Source organism: Haliaeetus leucocephalus, unplaced genomic scaffold (assembly GCF_000737465.1).
Source record: "Haliaeetus leucocephalus isolate CR32 unplaced genomic scaffold, Haliaeetus_leucocephalus-4.0 Scaffold110, whole genome shotgun sequence".
Taxonomy (NCBI): Eukaryota; Metazoa; Chordata; class Aves; order Accipitriformes; family Accipitridae; genus Haliaeetus; species Haliaeetus leucocephalus.
In genome coordinates, this window is record NW_010972546.1 from 2,616,548 (window position 1) to 2,633,625 (window position 17,078).

A 17,078-nucleotide genomic window follows, 5' to 3' on the forward strand; every position below is an offset into this window, starting at 1 on the left:
ATGGGTGCGCTCCCACCCACCCACCCGTGCGGCGAACGCCCCGGTCCTCAGCGGGTTTTGGCGTTTTCAGGGCGCCGGACCCGTCTGGCTCTTTCCAGCTCCCCGAGGTGACAATGAGCATCTCCCTTAGGAGTTCTCGTCAGCAAAAAGCAACGGCAGGTTTTTCCACGGGCTGTGAATGGAGCCGGAGGCGAAAGCCAGGACCTGCGGGGATGGAGGGCGACCCAGGCTGCGGCAGCAGAGCCAGCCCGGTGTCACCCCAGGGGACATCACCACCCCGCGCCCACCGCAGCGTTTGTCACCATCTCCTGAAGGAGTTAATGTCATTTTTGCTCAGGGAGGGGGTCTGCGTGTGGGGGTGGGCCAGGACCTGCACAACGTGCTCCAGCCTTGCAGCCAGCTGTGCATCAGGCAGAAGGTGGGACCGACCACCAACAGTCCCTTCCAGCCTAAATTGCTCCATGATTAGCCAAAAATGTTAACAATAAGATCCTTAAACTCCTGCTTCACCGGTTAAAATAATAAGGAGCATAACTAAAAGGAGATTTACATTAAATATAAGTAACTCTACTTTGGGCAGAAGGATTTAGGAGCCTGAAGTTCGCGTGCAGCCCTCTGGTACCCATTAACCCTGGACTCTCTCTAGAGACCTCAGGGTTTTTCCTGAGGCTCCAGCTTCACATTTCAATGAAAATGAAAGAAAATGCATATCCCTTGTGCTTGAGACAAGTGAAACAAGCATGGCCCAGCACTTAAAGGCTCAAAAACTCCCTAAATTGTATTTACAAAAACCAGCTAATGTTTTTCAGATGAAATCTCCTGGACTTGGCACGCTTGGGACTGGCACAGCAGCAGGACAGAGCCGCCCCACACCGAGAGCAAAGATCTCAGCAGCAGAGCTGCCCCGTCCAACTGAACCACGTCATTTGTGGTCATTCCCCAAAACTCACAGCAATCAATGCCTGACTGCACTCAGATGGGCAGGGAGCCCCGCAGCACCACAGGGAGAGGGCCTTTACCAGAATAACCATTAGCAGAGCAGCTGGAAAGCAGATCTGGGAGACGATCAGCATCGGGAATGTGAAACGGGGCCTTGGGGATGCAGCAGGACACACAGAGCGCTGGTGGGGACACGCCAGCAGAGGCAGGTCCCCGGGTGCCCTTGGCATCCTCCCTCTCCCTGGGTATTTTTAATGCAATTACATCCCAGGACTCAGAGCTAAAATTGGAACATTATGTGGACAAAGTATCCCAAAAGTCTCCCTCATCTTAAAAAAAGGAACTGCTGTTGCTTTGATTAGGCAGAGGCTCCCTGTCCCAGCTCTCATTGCAGTGTTTAAAAGGTCTGTCCTAATTGCGTGCACGCTTGTCTCATTCACTTAATTTCTGCTGCCCCTGTTCTGCTTCTCAGGTGTCAGGACCATAAATTTGGCGATTCTTGGCTGGGACAGGTCACTGCACATGTAAGGACCAGCAGCTCCCTGACTGACAGCTACTTTGGGGCAGATTTTGCCTTTGCAGCAAAGCATTGAGGATCTTTTGGGGGGCTGTTACCCCCTTTCACAGGAGGGAAACCAAGGCACAGTGAAGGTGAAATGACACCCCACACATGCCCAAGGTGACTCAGGGGCTCTGAGCCAAACCCAGCACCAAGCACAGGGTCAACGCATCCTGGCTCCACTGCCCGATCCCACCCCAGGGCCAAAGCCACCAAGCTTTTGTCTTCTCCATGGAGGACCATGAACAACCTCATCTTTTGGGTGGTCTTCCCAAGGGGTCCAGTGCCCCCCTGGGATGGGGGGGGGGGGGTTTCACTCACCCACCTCTGCCCAGATTTCACTTGGCTGATCAGCACCAACGACCCCTCCCCAGGCCCATGATGTCCCCCCCCCCCCCCCCCGCACTTTTTGCTGCCCTTTGCTCGGAACTGCCGAGGGCTGTGCCGACCCCGCCGCCGGCAAAGCGGGGCCAAAGGCTCCTGCAGGGTGCGAAAAGCTCCCTGACAGATGTCCAAATCTGTCTGAAATAAAAGAAGGTCAGAGCAGCTTGGGTGTCACTGCAGCAGCGAGTGCTGCGTCAAAGTGTCCATCCTCCCACCGCGTGGCATTTCCAGGATACGCTGCCCACCCAGCATGGCAAGCCCCCAGTCCCCCACTAGATGCTGGTCCTCATCCCAGTCCCCAAGCCCTGGACACCCTGTGACACACACAGCCTCAGCCCAGGACTGCAGCACTGCAATCTCTGAGTTCAAGGGAGATTTCCCCCTCTAGCCCTCGGTGCTTTTATTGTTTGCAATCACTTGGAATAACAAATTGATTCTGGGATTGTCATCCCCTCATCCCCTGTCACTCCCAGCAGCCAGATTGGTCTCCCCAGCCAAGCGGCACAGCAGGCTGCCAGGCAGGTGGGTTTGCACAGCGAGTTCGTAATTTTAAGGTCAGTTTTATATACTCCTGTACAGTAGCCCATAACCTCAGGTCTCTCCCTCTCTTTTTTAATAGCACCATAAACATGTTGCGAAAGGCTGTAAAGCGCTGACAAATGTTAGAAAGAATTTTAAATCCAGGCATTAAATATCTGAAATAAGAAACACTCTGGTTTATAGAGGGTGCACGACGGCAGAGCTCGCCTCCTTTCCAGAGAGCATCCATGCAGGTGGAAGGGAAGCGACGGAGTGAGGCTCTGCCAGGTGAGGACATGCCTCTTCATCTGCTCCAGGACCTTTGCAGCCACTGTTCCCCCTGACCACCCCAGTTCAGCCCCCCACGGACCACCCTTCCCCACCAACAGCGATTTCTCCTCCCAGGAGCCAGGCCAGATGCATTTGCACCAGGGGCCCGGGCAGCAGGAGTCTGTCCCAGTGCTGGCACTGGCCCCAGGGACGCTGTATCCCTGGGCTCCAGGGTAACCATTCAGCTGATGCCACAGCCCAAATTAATTTCAGCCCCTGGAAAACCCTGACTGGTCCCCTGAGCACCTGGGGCCTGGCCTTGGCACACACACAGCAGTGAGATCCCATTTCCCAAGACCCCGGCACCTCCAGGCTTCCTCTGCAGGAACCGGGCTTGCCCTGTGGTCCCCGCCGCAGGAGACATCCCCGTAGCTGCTCTGCGCAGTCAGCAGCTGAGTTTCTGAAGCAGCCCCATGCTGGGACATCCTTTACTTCAGCTCCTAAATGCAAACCAAACTCTTTAGCAACTATAACTTCCCACGCAGGCTGTGGGCACTGGAGAGCGGCTCTGTGCCGACATGCACCTGCAGCTGCCCACGCACCCCGCGAGCACAGGGACGCAGCATCCCTCACCTCTGCGGCCGGGGAGGGTCAAGTCTCAGTGAGCCCCTGGGCTGTGCCGGTGGACCAAACAGTGCCCTGTGCCACAGTTGGCCACCTTCTGCTGGGCGGCTCTGCCAGGAACTTGCAGACGGCAGCAACCCCCGATGCCGGCAGGGAGGAGCGAGGAGGATTAGCGGAGGCGATGCCAGCAGACATCTGCAGCGTGCTGACACATTTACGCACCCTCAGCCTGCAAAGGAGGAGCTGGAGCTCAGGGCACATGGCAGAGGTCTTGCAGCCACCCACCCTCCATGCTGGGCCCCCCCAGATCTCAAAACAGCTGCTTTTTAGCAGGGGGAATAGGCTTGCACCCAGAAAAGCAGCTACCTGGGCATGAGCTAAGTCACCGGGACAGTGGGGTTCTGGCCAAACTACAAAATCGTGATGAGAGCATGGGTTCGATGCACATTGGGTCCTTCACCTCAATTCTGAAACTCTGGATAACCTGAGGACAGACACGGCAAGGCCGTCCCAGGGTGCAGGGAACGCAGTTAAGCGCAGCCCGGCCAGAGGTTTCCATGCTGATGCAGCCCGAGCATCTGCCCAGGGATGTTCTCCCAGTCCTACCCTGGCAGGGACCCCTGGGCTCCCTCCTGCCATCAGCACAGATTTGTGTCCCACAGGTCTTTTATTGGGCCTGAACACAACAGACCCAACACATGGGGCCAGAACCTCCACCAGTAAAACTGCCTTTGCCACAGAGCTGAAGTGGCATCAGAATTGCTAATCTGGAGGTCTGTCCCATTCAGTAATGTGAAATCAGGGAAACTACCACCTGAACCTAAAGTTTGGATGAACTTGTTAAGAGCAAGAAATCTAAAAAAAAACCAAACCGATTTGACTTCACATGATTCCATAACAGTGAATCCGCTTTCCTTATCTCTGGTTAAGTGCTCATAATAGTAAATAAAAGCAACAGAAGTATAAGAATTAGTATGAAAGTCACCACCAACAGCTGTCACAAAACTTGCTTAAACATCCCAAGCAATGACCTTATTTGCAGTGGCCCTGTTTGCATTTGCAAGGATCCACAGGAAAACCAGAGAATACCACAAACCCTTACCCGAGCACGACTCAAATCACTGCCTCTCATTGCTGGCTCAGTTTGCTCTTTTCTACTGGAATTTGCTGTTAGAGCTGACAGTGCGTCCCCATTAAAATTGTCTTGAATGCACAAATTAGCCAATAGTTCCCATGCTTGGAGGTGTAAATCTCAGGAGAGGGGCAGTTCGAGTCTTGGAGCAGCTCCGTGATCCCATCACTGCCGCACACAGAGGCCAAGCAGGTATTTGCACCGGAGCCCTGGCTGCGTCCACCCTCTAGAGCACGCAGGGAGCCCCAGACCCCCACCCCGGGGCACAGGGGAGCCTGGCTGACCAAGGCAGCCGCTCCGTCCTGCCTTTGTACAGGCAATTGCACAGCCTCACTGCTGGCGCGGGCAATTTCCAGTCCACCCACCCATTTGGGTTCCAGGCAAAGCGATGCTGAAGAGGCAGCGCCTGGTGCCCCCAGCCCAGCGCTGGCAGGCCCTTACCTGATCGCCGGCAAAGGGAGCACCGAGCCCTGCCCTTCGCAGCCACCGAGCCGGCTGCTGCCCGTGTGCCGCAGCCGTCAGGGCACAGCAGACACCCCTACGCCCGGAGACTTTCCGACCCTTGTCTCATATTTCAAGGAGCACTTCAAATGCGGTTTGATCGCCACCAAGTCAGCCCTCATCAGCAGCCTCCAGACGAGAGCCGGGGCGAGCACGAGCTGGGTGCCTGCAGCTCAGCAAGTTTCCAAAAAGCCCCGAGCGTCACGCGGGGGAGCGGGCGCCAGCTGGCAGGAGGCTGCACTGGAGGAGCTACTTTGTGCCAAGAGCAGGCGAATGCACCTGACATCAGCTCTGTTGGTGAACAGGGAGACGGGGGCACTCCCCAGGCTGCCTCTAAGGTCAGACCCAGAAAATTCCCTGTGTGGCTTCATAAAGAGGCATCCGCCACCGGTGGAGGGATGCAAAAGCAACCGGCCTTGGCTGCAGCGAGCACACGGGCGCTCTGCCCCATGGGATGGAGGTGGCCCAGGAGACCTGCTACAGCATCAAGAGATGCTCTGATGTCCCGGACTAAAGAGCCGAGCAAACACAGGCAGACTGCAGATTTCAGAGGCCCCTGGCCATGCCTACATCACTTTCAGCATTTCATAACACGGCATCAAAACAGCCCCCTTCTGCCCCCCCCCCCCCGCCCCAACATATGCTCCACTAATGCCAGAGCGAGGCACATTTTAGGATCAGTCCATAAACCATCCGTTGTCAGACAAGGATTAGTATGAGCCAGCCTTCCCAAAGAGCTCAGGGCTGCAGGCTGGCTCCTGGCACAGGGACCAGGGCACGCAGGGGGCTCAGACCATCCTCAGACCTCGGGTCTAAGCCCCCCAAATGCTCAGGCTGGCTCTAACCCTTGGATGCCCCCCGGGGTCCCCATCAGCCCCGCTCCCACATGCTGAAGGGCAGGGGGACATCCTGCAGCACCCCAGGCATGCAGAGGGCATTGCACGGGCACACTGGTGATGCTGTGCTTGTCCTGTCGCTTGCACATCAGAGATCATTAACACCGCAGGGCTGCGTGTCCCCTGAATCAGCAGATCTTGGCCTGGCTCCCGAAGAGCGAGGACAGCTAAAACCCAAACTGAAGGAGACGCCGTGGAGGGAACAACGCTGCTTTTCTGCAGTGGTGCAGAGAACATGCCCATCTGCCCCAGGAACCAAAACCTGGGAAGTGCCCCTCAGCTCCCATCCCAGGGTCCCACAGTCCCTCAGCTTCTAGCACCACATTGGCAACGAGTTGATTAATCAGCTTCAGCAGGGACCAAACGGGCAGAGTGTGGGGTAATGAGAGAGAAAACATGGTGATGGCAGGGCAGGCAGGGCGCACAGACTGTGTCTTTTTAGAATGATAGATGAGATGATGAAGGGTCTGGCAAGCACGCTGTCCTGGGCACGGGTGACAGCCAGGTCCCATTCCTCCCCTGGGGTGGGTGAGGGTGGGCTCCCTGCAGTGACCCACCCACTCTCACACCAGTGGAGAAAAAAACAAAGCAAACACAGGCAGGGAGTCTGACATTTTGTCCCCAGGGGTTCAGCTGTAAATGTTAGCACAGCATAAAGGAGCAGCGGGAGAGGAAAGATTGAGGCGCCAGCGATTCATCATCCCAACTGGCTGCTGTTCCCCCCGGCCGCTCCGCATGCTGCCAGCTGAGGAACGCCTGGCACGGGGCTTGCAAGATCACAAAATCCTTCATGTATCTTGTGATCAGCACAAAGATTAGGGCAGAGCCACCTACTACAAAGGTGCGGCGAGCTGAGGATGTGCCTGCCCTTGGTGCAGCCACCCAGCCCTCTCCCCAGCACTGCCCCACCAAGGTCTCACACAATGCCAAAATTCAAGGAGGGCACAAAGCTCCCAGAGGATGGAGGCGGGCAGGGCACCCCGGCTGAGCTGGCTGCCTGCGGGCATCATCCAGGGCTGGGAGGAGCCGGCAAGGTGGGGATCTGAAGTGTCACCGCAGAAGACGAATAAACCAGGTAGCTTTGCCAACTTTTGGGGAGAAAGCAGGAATGTTACCCTGGCACCCCATTCATAACAGGGCGGCTGCCAGAGGAGCGCTGCCCAGCCAAAGGGATCGGGGAGGTGATGGCTCTGGCTGCTCCCCCGCCTCCGTGCCGCTCGCCTCTTAAAATAGACCCGAGGAGTGCAACCCGATGCAGCCACGGGGCAAGTCTTGGCCGAGGTGCTCCTCGCTGGCTCTTCCTAGTCGCTACAAACAGGATTTTTTTTTTTTTCCCCAAATCCCCCTGAAATCAAATCCAGACACCACTTGTGAGATGGCATGTATCCTCTGGGCACAGGGCTGGCTCCCATCACCCCAGCGGAGCCCCGACCCTTGTGGCACCTCGCACAGACCCATAAACAATGAGGTGACGCCGCACGTGGCACGACTCTGCTGGCGTTGGAGTTCCCCAAATGCACCGTCCCTCCTGTGCTGCTTGAGGTAACCCCTGCCCTGATCCTGACCCTCACCAGTCTCCTCACTGAGCTTGCTGCAACTATTTTCTCTTGGAAAATAAAATACGGAGAAACACATTACGCCACAGGAAAGCAGCTGAGCCCCGGCAGCGCCTCGTACCCCTCTCGCTGAAGCTGCCACAAGCAAGCTCCCAGAGAAGACGATCTGCCACATGTGCAGGACTCAGAACAAGATTATCACATTAAACATTAAAAGTCCCAGTTCAGAAAGCACCAGCCAGTGCTGCTCCCTCTATGGAGCAAAACTAAAATTTCCTTACAGCTGGGTTCATGCTAGAGCCACATAAATAGAGAAAGCAAAGCTCAGGGGCCTCACCAGGCAAGCACAGCTCAAAGCTTTTGTTCCCAGGTGAGAAAAGACCCTTCCCCGGGGGCCAGCATCCCGGCCAGCCCACCCAGGCAGGATGCGGCCGCAGCCCGGCGCCTGCCAGGCTCCGGCTCTGCCTGCCCAGCCCACGCACAGCTCTGCCATTGCCACGCAGCATCGCGGTGGCGGCAGTGGCGGTCACATTCCCGCACCCACATGTGCCCCAGGAGGGCAGAGGTGAGGGACACCATGACAAATTACAATGACGAGCCGGGGTGCCAGCACAGACCCGCCACAAAGGTGGGCAGGGTCTTCCCTCCCGGCTCCCCTCAGTCCTGCATCTGGATCAGGAGCTTTTCAGGGCAGAAAGTGGCTTTCAAGCACATTTGCGGATAGCTGTTGGCTAACACAGGAGACCTCTGATTTAAGTTGGAGTTCTTGCACACTACTGTATTACAACCTAAATTAAATATTTCATAGCGCTAAGCAAGTGACATTTGAAATCCAGTCATCACAGGGGTATCAAATAAAGATATTTGCAATGGGATCCGTTTAAATCCATGTAGTGCTTTGGATCAGTCCATCAAAACAAGCCCAGTGCTTTATTAAAATAAAAGTTATCAAACACCTGATCTCCTGGAGGAGGCTCTGGAGCCCACACAGTGGAGCTCAGTAGTTCGGGGCGGGGGGGAACGACAGTAAATAAGCTGAGCCCTGCTGACCCACGAGCCTGCCATTAAAGCATAACTTTGAAAGTTATTTTCATTAAAAAGTTAAGACTGACAAGAGAGCTTGCATCACTTCTGCCTTCTGATTTCTGAACCTTCCATGACCGTACATTGCATGTATTTTAACCACCAGGACTGAAATACCTGTGCCTCATCAGAGGCTCTCCCTCCATCTCAGGATCACCCTCAGAAGAACTTAAACTTGAGAGGGGGTTGCACCAAACACCACCAAAGCAAAGCAATTTCTTCCCAGGCCAGGACCCCCAAACAAAATGGCACATCAGGACATACCGGCACATCACAGGGGCCAGGCTGGCAGAGGGCAAAGCAATCCCTGCCAAGGGACACCAGGGTACAGGAGCAGGAATGCCAGGCAGGACACCCCCACCCAGGTGGGGTCCCCCCCTTGTTATACCCTCCCAAACTCAGCCCAGCTGGGGTTGCCCTGAGCTGGGTGTAACCCACCCCCCGCAGCTCTTGGCAGGGGGATTCACCGCAGCTGCGAGAAGGAAAAGCACCAACCCCTGGCCAGAAATGAAACCTCTTTTCACACAGATCTCTCAAATATGTGTTCTAGGAATTACCTTGATGTTGTTCAGTTCTGACAAATGCCTGATTTACTTCCCTAGTTAAGCAGTATGCTCGCTGCATAGAAACACACTCTAAAAATGAAAGTTTGTCAAAATATAACAAAACTACTTTCATTAACTTCCCTAAAAAAGTGCTTGGATAGATAAAGGCCAGAGAAGGCTTTTCTGCATCAGTCACAGCAGATGTGACACAGAGTCCGGGCAGCAGGATCGGGCTTGATGATGGTGAACATGCATTCAAGGACATATTAGGGGAAAATTTGCTTACCAGCACATGGTTCAGTCCCATCAGCTTCAGTGGGAAAGAAAGGCTTCCCAAGTGCTTTGTTACTGGGACTGCTCTCAGGTCTGCCCTCTGACCACTGGCTACGAAAGCCTGAATTTTGGAAAGAAGGGACCAAGAGAGAAAGCCTGAGTTTGCTGATAACGCAGCGGAAGGGGCCGCCCCTCCACTGATCCGCCCTGGCACGATCTGTCCCAGATCTGTAGCACTTGTCATGGCGCTGAAGTTCCCAAACCTCCCGACTGCTGGGAAGAGCTTGAAAAAGCATCTCTAGCTGAAAGGCAGATGACAAGTAAAAAGAACCCCGAATTTATTGTTTTCTTAGAATTTAGAGTGGGAGGAAAGAAAATGGGACGACCCATGATTTTTTAATGCCTGCAGTTGGCAGTTCCATATTTAATGTGACAGCATCCCTTTAAGAAAAATATGTTCATACACAGGAAAGAAAATAAATTGGCAAAGCAATTTGCTTTCAAGCCAGCCTGACAATTCCCCACACAAACACTTTACTGCAGCCTTGGTTGAGCCGCAGTGGCCAGCGCTCTGTGCTGGGCAGCATATAATCTAAGAGTTTAAGGATGCTTCACTGGTTGACAAGCCCATCTGTGAATACTGGAAGCAGTAATTTATCCCAGAGATGGTACAAAGAAAGAGTGGAAGAAATAATTCATTGTGTGTGAGACGACGGGGAGACGCATTGTCATGTTATCACGCTGACAACCCCACAATACAAACAGAGATGCTTGTTACAGAGTCTGAACCCGGCATGATCAAAAGGGTTTCTTCATTCGGGGTAGGAAGGGGAAAAAAAAAAGAAAGGAAGAAAGGAGAAGAAGACATAAATCAAAGCCTGTGCTTACCATTTCTTATGAAAGAAACTTGTGAGAAATGCTTTCTGCAGAGCAATTAGTAACCAGGATCTGAGGCGAGCGCCGTACGGGCAGGACCCCGCGGGACCCACTGCTGCCGTCCGTCCTCCTTGGGGCTGCGGCAGCATCAGCCCCCGCACGGGCCTTTGGTCCCTGCTCGGGGCAGCGCGGAGGGGGACGTGGCCGAGCCGGCAGCGCCAGCGGGAAGGACAGGTCTGAGGAAGGCGAAGAGCGACAGCACCGGAGCTGCGAGGAGGAGAGGAGCCAGAAACACAGGTCCAAAACCATCCCTTGCTTCTGCATCCGCCCCGGTCTCGTGCCTGGGCTAGAGAGGGACCACACAGTCAGTGCTTGCCGCCTTCAGATTAGCCACGGCAATCCCTCCATCTGCAGGTTATTTTTGCAACCTTTTATTTGTTTTTAGCAATTCTGAGATGTTTACCAAAAGCCCTCCCAGAAGTCCTGTCAGCCAGCCGAGGCTGAGGGATCAGTCAGAGACAGCCCAGCCTTTCCCATCACTGCTGGCTCAGGCAGCTCACCCCTTATCTGATCCGCCTCGCAGGAGGTGGGAGCTCAGTCATTTTCCTTTTAATTGGTTTTACTCATTTTTATTAACTGTCAGCTACCAGTGCTCCACCAGATTTTGCAGTTTTGCTGGCTGCTCCGCAGCCCTGGCCGCCCCGAGGGGGATCAGAGCCCCGCAGCACGATGCCACACCGCCCGGCACCGGACTGCGGGCACCCCTGGGCTCCCTGCGGGCAGCAGCAGCTCTCAGGAGGTTCCACCTCAGCCGGTATTCAGGTGATGGGGTCACTTGTCCCACCCTGCTGTACCCTGCACCTCCGGGGCACCCCGACACCTCTTGGATGCTTGCAGCACCCAGACGGCACCATGGCGCTGGCCTGGCCAGCTCAGGTAGCCCGGACCCACGGCAAAGGCACCGGCGAGCAGCCAGCCCCCGCGGGGGATTTGCCTCAGCCAGGTAATGAAGGTGTTTGTGCAGATCTGGCAGAATTATTATACCCTCCAGAATGTGACAAAATCTCGCAGGAGTCGGAAGGGCTCTGCCTTGGAGTGGGCTGGGGAGAAATGTGGAGACCTTCCCGTGCTGCTGGGAAAGACGGGGCCACGTTGGTATGTGGGAGCACTTTGGCCCCTTCCAGTCATCAAGCCCCTAAAGCCTCGAGCCTGCTCACAGTGGTCCCCCAGCCCGGGGCAGCACGGCATGCCCGAGACCCTGAGCCTGGTGGCAGCGAGGACCGGGAGGTGCTGCTGAGGGGTTCCCCAAGAGTGATGGGGGTGCAAGGGTCCCATCACAGAGCTACGTGAGCGGGAGCTGCGCTGTAGGAGCGCAGACTTTCAGCCTCAGCTCACATCTTGAAACGCTGACTTGTCTGTGAACCGCTGGGAAGCCATCACTGACAGGCAAGGAAATTAAATGGGACAGATGATAATTAATTGTCCATGTCTTTGAGTGTCTCCTGGATATGGACTAATGAAGTTATACATTACTTGCTGGCTAGAGGACAGAAGGAAGAGGAAAAGAGTTTTAGAGCTCGGGTTTAATCAGTTCAGTGATAAGCGTGGCCTGAATTAGTCACCTCCTCTCCGCACGCTGTCTTGGTTTCTTCGGTTATCTCTAAGCTGAGCAGCCCGTGGCTCCCGCGAGCCAGCTGGACTCACTCCCCTCCTTTTGCAGCGCCAGGATAAAGTTGCAGGAACCCAATCGCTGCAGTGTGAGCATCCTTTGCTGTAGCAGAGGTCACCAGTGTCAGGAGAGAAGCACGTGTGTCCAATTAAACTGAGAAACCTTTGCTCCGAGAAGGCCAGAAGGCAGCAAGTGTTGGCTGGCAGCGCAGGTGGCGGCTCTAATATTTATTTGGGCAGCACCATTAACGTTATTTAATGAGCTCTAGCGGGTCAGCTTTCCTGTTTGAAAGGAATTTGTAAATGGACTCATGAAAAGTTACTTGTCTCCCTGCCATGGAAAACACGTGGACACGGGCTGCGAGCAGCCGGCCCCGGGCACACCGAGCCATGCACGGTACGTGCCGCAGACGGCTCGCTGTATGGGGGGGCTTCGGGCAGTTTTGTAACAGCACAACGCTCGGGTCCCATCTTGGGCTCGGCTGGCACAGGAGGAGGGACTGGTGACGGGACTGGGACTCACCCCCAGCACTCGGTGAAATTTTGCCTGTTTCCTTTCCCACTCCAGCCCCGGGTGCTCTGGGGCCGCAGCTCTGCACCCGCTCTGCAACACTGTCCCCAAAGGGGACAAGGAGCCCGTCACTGCCCCGTGGCCAGGAGAGCGCTCGAGCGGTGACAGGGTCCCCGCAGGGTGCTGGGGCACCCGCAGGAGCCTCACTCAGCCCCGTGCAAGCCAAGGCACCCGGCACCTGCCTCCCTCCCACGCATCGGCGCTGAACGGGAAAGATCTCCTTCCTCCCTCCTCTGCTGCTCACCTGCATCCCACACCGCCCAGCACGTGTGACACTGCGATCGCTGGAGCGCTGTCACCGCAGGGGCTGCCTTGCTGTCACCAGATGGTGCCTGACAGAGCGGGGATGGCAGGGCCAGGCACAGAGGGGGCAGCTCACATCGACCTCTGTACACGGCCGATGAGCAGCACGGCAGCCATGGCTGGAGGAAAGGCTGGTTCTCCTGCAGGGGCATTCCCAGGGCGAAGCTTGGGAGCTGCCGTTCCTCCAGCTGGGTGTGAGATGCAGCCCTGTGCTCAGCACTGCCCGCCAGCGAATTCCAGGTGACGGGAAACACGGTGGAGAGGTGGCCCGGGCAGAGGTGCTGGCAAGTCCACCGCCCGGGACGCACGGCCGCCAGACAGCGCAGCCGGTCCGTGCCAAGGGTCTGAGCGTGTCCATGAGTGGGCACAGTGCCACCCTCGCAGACGGGATCGGGGGACGCAGCCAAGGCACAGTCCTGCAGGCTGCCCCTGGGGCGTGTGCCGGGGCTGGCATCCTATCGGGAACCCCAGCACCCGGCCAGCCCATCGCCAGAGCTCACCGCTCCCCCGGGCGAGCGTTGCTCCCGGGCGGATGCGAGAGCCGGAGGGGCAGCGCATGCTCCAAACAGGGATGCGCAGGAGGGCAGGAGAGGGGGTCCTCATTTCGGCCCCGGCACACGTGTCCCCACGCCGGCTGCAGCCCTGCGCGCTACCCAGATGCTCGCTAACCGGGGCGGGCGGCTGGAGCATCGCCGAGCGGCAGGCGTGCGGCGTGCCAGCCCTGCACCAGGCAGCAAGCTCCGCAGCGCCCGCGCCCCACACCCTCCCCGGTGAGTCCGGTGCTGCCCCGGCACCGACCACGGCCACCCAGAGCCCCGGGTGCGCGGGGACGCAAGTGGAGGACAGCGGCGAAAGGCTCGTCTCTGCTGGCAGCTGGCGAGAGGCGGAGGCGTTGCTGTTAGGAAAACATGCGAGGGCTGTGTCTGAAAACATTGCAAGGAGCCAGCTACATAAATAGGCCCTTTATGGCTCCTTCCTGCTCTGAGACAGGCCCTTTCACATGCGCTTGGCTCCGGCACGGCGGGGTTACTCGGCTAAAAGAACTCTTCATGTTGGGCGCGGGGGGAGGCAGGGAGGCACGGGCAGACGGGAGGCTGAGAGCCCCAGCACAGCAGAACTGCCCGGCCCAGCCCCACCACGCCGGCACCCACCCGGGATCTGGGGCAGGTCAGAGGACAACAGCGATGGGGATGGCCAGGTCCAGCGCAGAGCAAGCCAGATGGGTGTCACGGAAGCCACGCGGTGCCTGGGCAGGAGCATCCTGTGCCTGCCCTGGGACGTCCCTTGCGGTGAGGCTGGGGTCCAGCACAGGACACCCCCTGTGCCAGCCGCTCCCCTCTAGCCCAGGCGGCGCGGCACCAGCAGATCAAGGACCCATCCATAGTCCAGTCCCACACTGTTTTGCACCAAACCCAGAGAGGTCCCTGCTCCATGCACACAGACATGATTTGAGGACTCGGGGCTACCCCGCAGCTCCCAGCTCCTTTCTCCCCTGCAGCAATCACCTCCCGGTGAGAGCGAGCCTCTTCCAGGGACAGAGCAGCTGAAGCTGAGCTCCCCACTGGCTCCGCATGCCGGCACCGTGCTCTGCTGCTTCCCACTCCCCGGCCCCACGGGCTCCCGGGAAATGAGGCTGTGCAGGGAGCTATTTCTGTCTGGAGGCTCCAACAACGTGACACGCACCCGGCCCCCCAGCAGCACGGGGCGGCAGCCCTGCCAGCATCCGTCCTTCTGCATTTGCAGCTGCAAATGTGTTGACACCTGAGCAGTAATCTCTTTTTCCTCATCCGAGCTGCTTTGGGGCAAATGGCAGAGCAAAGTGTGCTGCGGTCCCCCAGGAGAAGGTGCCTGCTGACACCCAGGTAAGAGGACAAGCAGGACAGGACCGGGGCTTCCCCCCAGCCAGAGGAGTAATCTGTGTTATGGGGGGAGCTTGCAGCCCTGGCTGCTGGCCGTACGCGTTCGCAGGCAGGTTTGCAGCCCTGACTCAGTCCTTTCTCATATTTCCAGGTCACACACTTGAGAAAGAAGCATGGCAAATCCCAGCTCTCCAGCAAAATTTTCTGCTTGAAGGACAACAGCCTCCGGCTCAGGTGATGGGGGCAGGTGGCAGCTTTGCTTTCCCGAGTCCCAGAATCTCAGATGTGCCTCCACTGTGGTCACCCACCACAATTCCAACCCCCAGCACCCCTTTGTGAGCAGGGGGTGCTCCCGCCGCACCAGCACCCCATGGAAAAGCAGCTCATGTCCCATAGGGCAATGCCTGCGGAGATGGGCTTGGAGGGCACGGACCAGGACGCAGCGACCCGTGCTGTCACGGGACACGGGCAGCAGCTGCTCTGCTGGCACCACCTCCGCGGGGAGCACACCTCAGCGCCACAGCACGCAGGCACTATTAATCAATGGTTTCGTTAGGGAGTCGTCATTAATTGAGCACCTCCGGTGGCTGTACAGCCTGATGATCCATCTGGTGTCAGATGCTGCGCGTGCAGCAGCAGCTCTTTATTTCTTTCAGTCACATCTATTTAACACGATTACAATTCAGTTTATGCCCCCTCAGCAGCAAACGTCCCCCCAATGTGGGAAAGCTGGTGACTAAAGCAGCGGGTGAATGATTAGTGACTCAGCGGATAATTTTGCTCATCTCGTGGCTTTTTTTAGCATGGGGCAGACAGAGCTCGCTCGGCAAACCCTCTCCTGGCACCGCCACCGCTCCCACCCCCCCAGGCGTCCCAGTGCAGGGCTGCCCACCTGGGGCTGGGGAGCTTTTGCAGACAAGTGTCTGCTTGATGCAGTTCTCTGGAAAACAGGGAGAAGAAATCAGACAATGCTGCCAAGGGCTTTGGCTTTTTCTTATTTTTCCCTTTTATTTTTTCCTTCATGACTAGGGAAAAGGTAAGGGGAGTGCTACAGCCCCAGTTAGCCGGGAGGCGCAGGCAGCCCCAGCAGCGGTCGCTGCACAGTTCATGCCGCACTGGAGATGACCCGGCAGCAGCTTTTGTCAAGAGTGAAGCACTAAGCTCTTGTCTTGGCGGTAACTGATGTCTGAAAACACCAGGTGCCGGCTTGAATTAACAAGCTCTTTGAGAGGGAATTCTGCTGCGAAACAAGCCAACACCGGGGCGAACACTGCCGGAGAGAACCTCTGCCCGTGCCATCTGCAGCAGCAGCACGAGGGGCCCCGGACCTGCTCAGACTGCACGGGCAGCCCAAGGACCGCGCGAATGGCTGCGTCCCGGCGGGCTGGGGATGGTGATAGGGATGTGTCATGAATTTCTTCTCATCTTTGCAGACAGGGCAGCCGCAGCACATCAGCCATCCAAGCACTGAAGCTCGACGCGGTGAGAGCTGGGTCCAGCCCTGGGCGGCTCCGTGCCCAGTGGCCAACCCCAGCTGCTGGCGTTTCCAGACCTTTTTTGGGTCATCAGGGCAGGAGTAGAGGCTGAGGTCCATGTCCTTGGCACCACCACCATGCCTGCACCAATCCCCCTCCATCCCGGCTCAGCCGCCCCCGGGTTTCCCATGCCACCTCCCCAGCACAGGCCCATTGGCGGGTGGTCCCTGCACCAGTGCAACCAGTGCTGGCTGCTCCCGTCTCCCCTGAGGAGCTGCTGGTGTTGATGGCAGACGGCTGCTCAGCATCGCCAAACGCTCTCATGGGGCTGGACCGACACGGCCCCAAAGCAGCTCCCGGGGGTGGCAGCCCCAGCCATCGTGGGGGAGGATGGGAAATTGCTGCCTCCCTAAAGCGGCTTCGTTTTCACTTTCTCTTTAATGATTTCCCAACTGCTTCCCCATTTTAGCCGATAATGGGACTTCACTATCTATCTGGGTTTGAGAGTTGCTTGCCTTGTTCAAGCTGAAGAAAATCAATTCCCCTCTCACTCAAGTCTTTCCAAGACAGATGAACTGAAGATCGCGCCTGCCTGAGCAAAATATTTATTCAGTCTGGAAACAGATTTACTTTTGAACCTTCTATAAATACAGCTGAGGGCCTCGATTTAATCCCTTACCAGAAGACCTAATTTTATTTGTTTTATATTTTAAAAAATCCTCCCTTTTCCAATGCCTTGTCAGCAGGTGAAGAAAGGCAGAAATTTTGGCACCTGCCTCAACAACAGGCACAGGGCTCCGGACTGCAGCCGTGGGTGCTGCGGTGCCCATGCACGGTCTCACAGTGGGATGGGCTCGATGGTGCCAGGGAAAGGGCGAGACCCCCACACCACCAGGGTCTGGGCTCTGCGGGGGCTTCCTGCTCTTGATTACTGATTTACACCCTATTGAAGCACTGCCAGGGGCCAGGGCAGGCAGAGAGAGGCCAAATTCTCCACAGAGGTGTCTTTGTGACCCTGCCTGCCCTGTCCGCACAAGGCATCCCT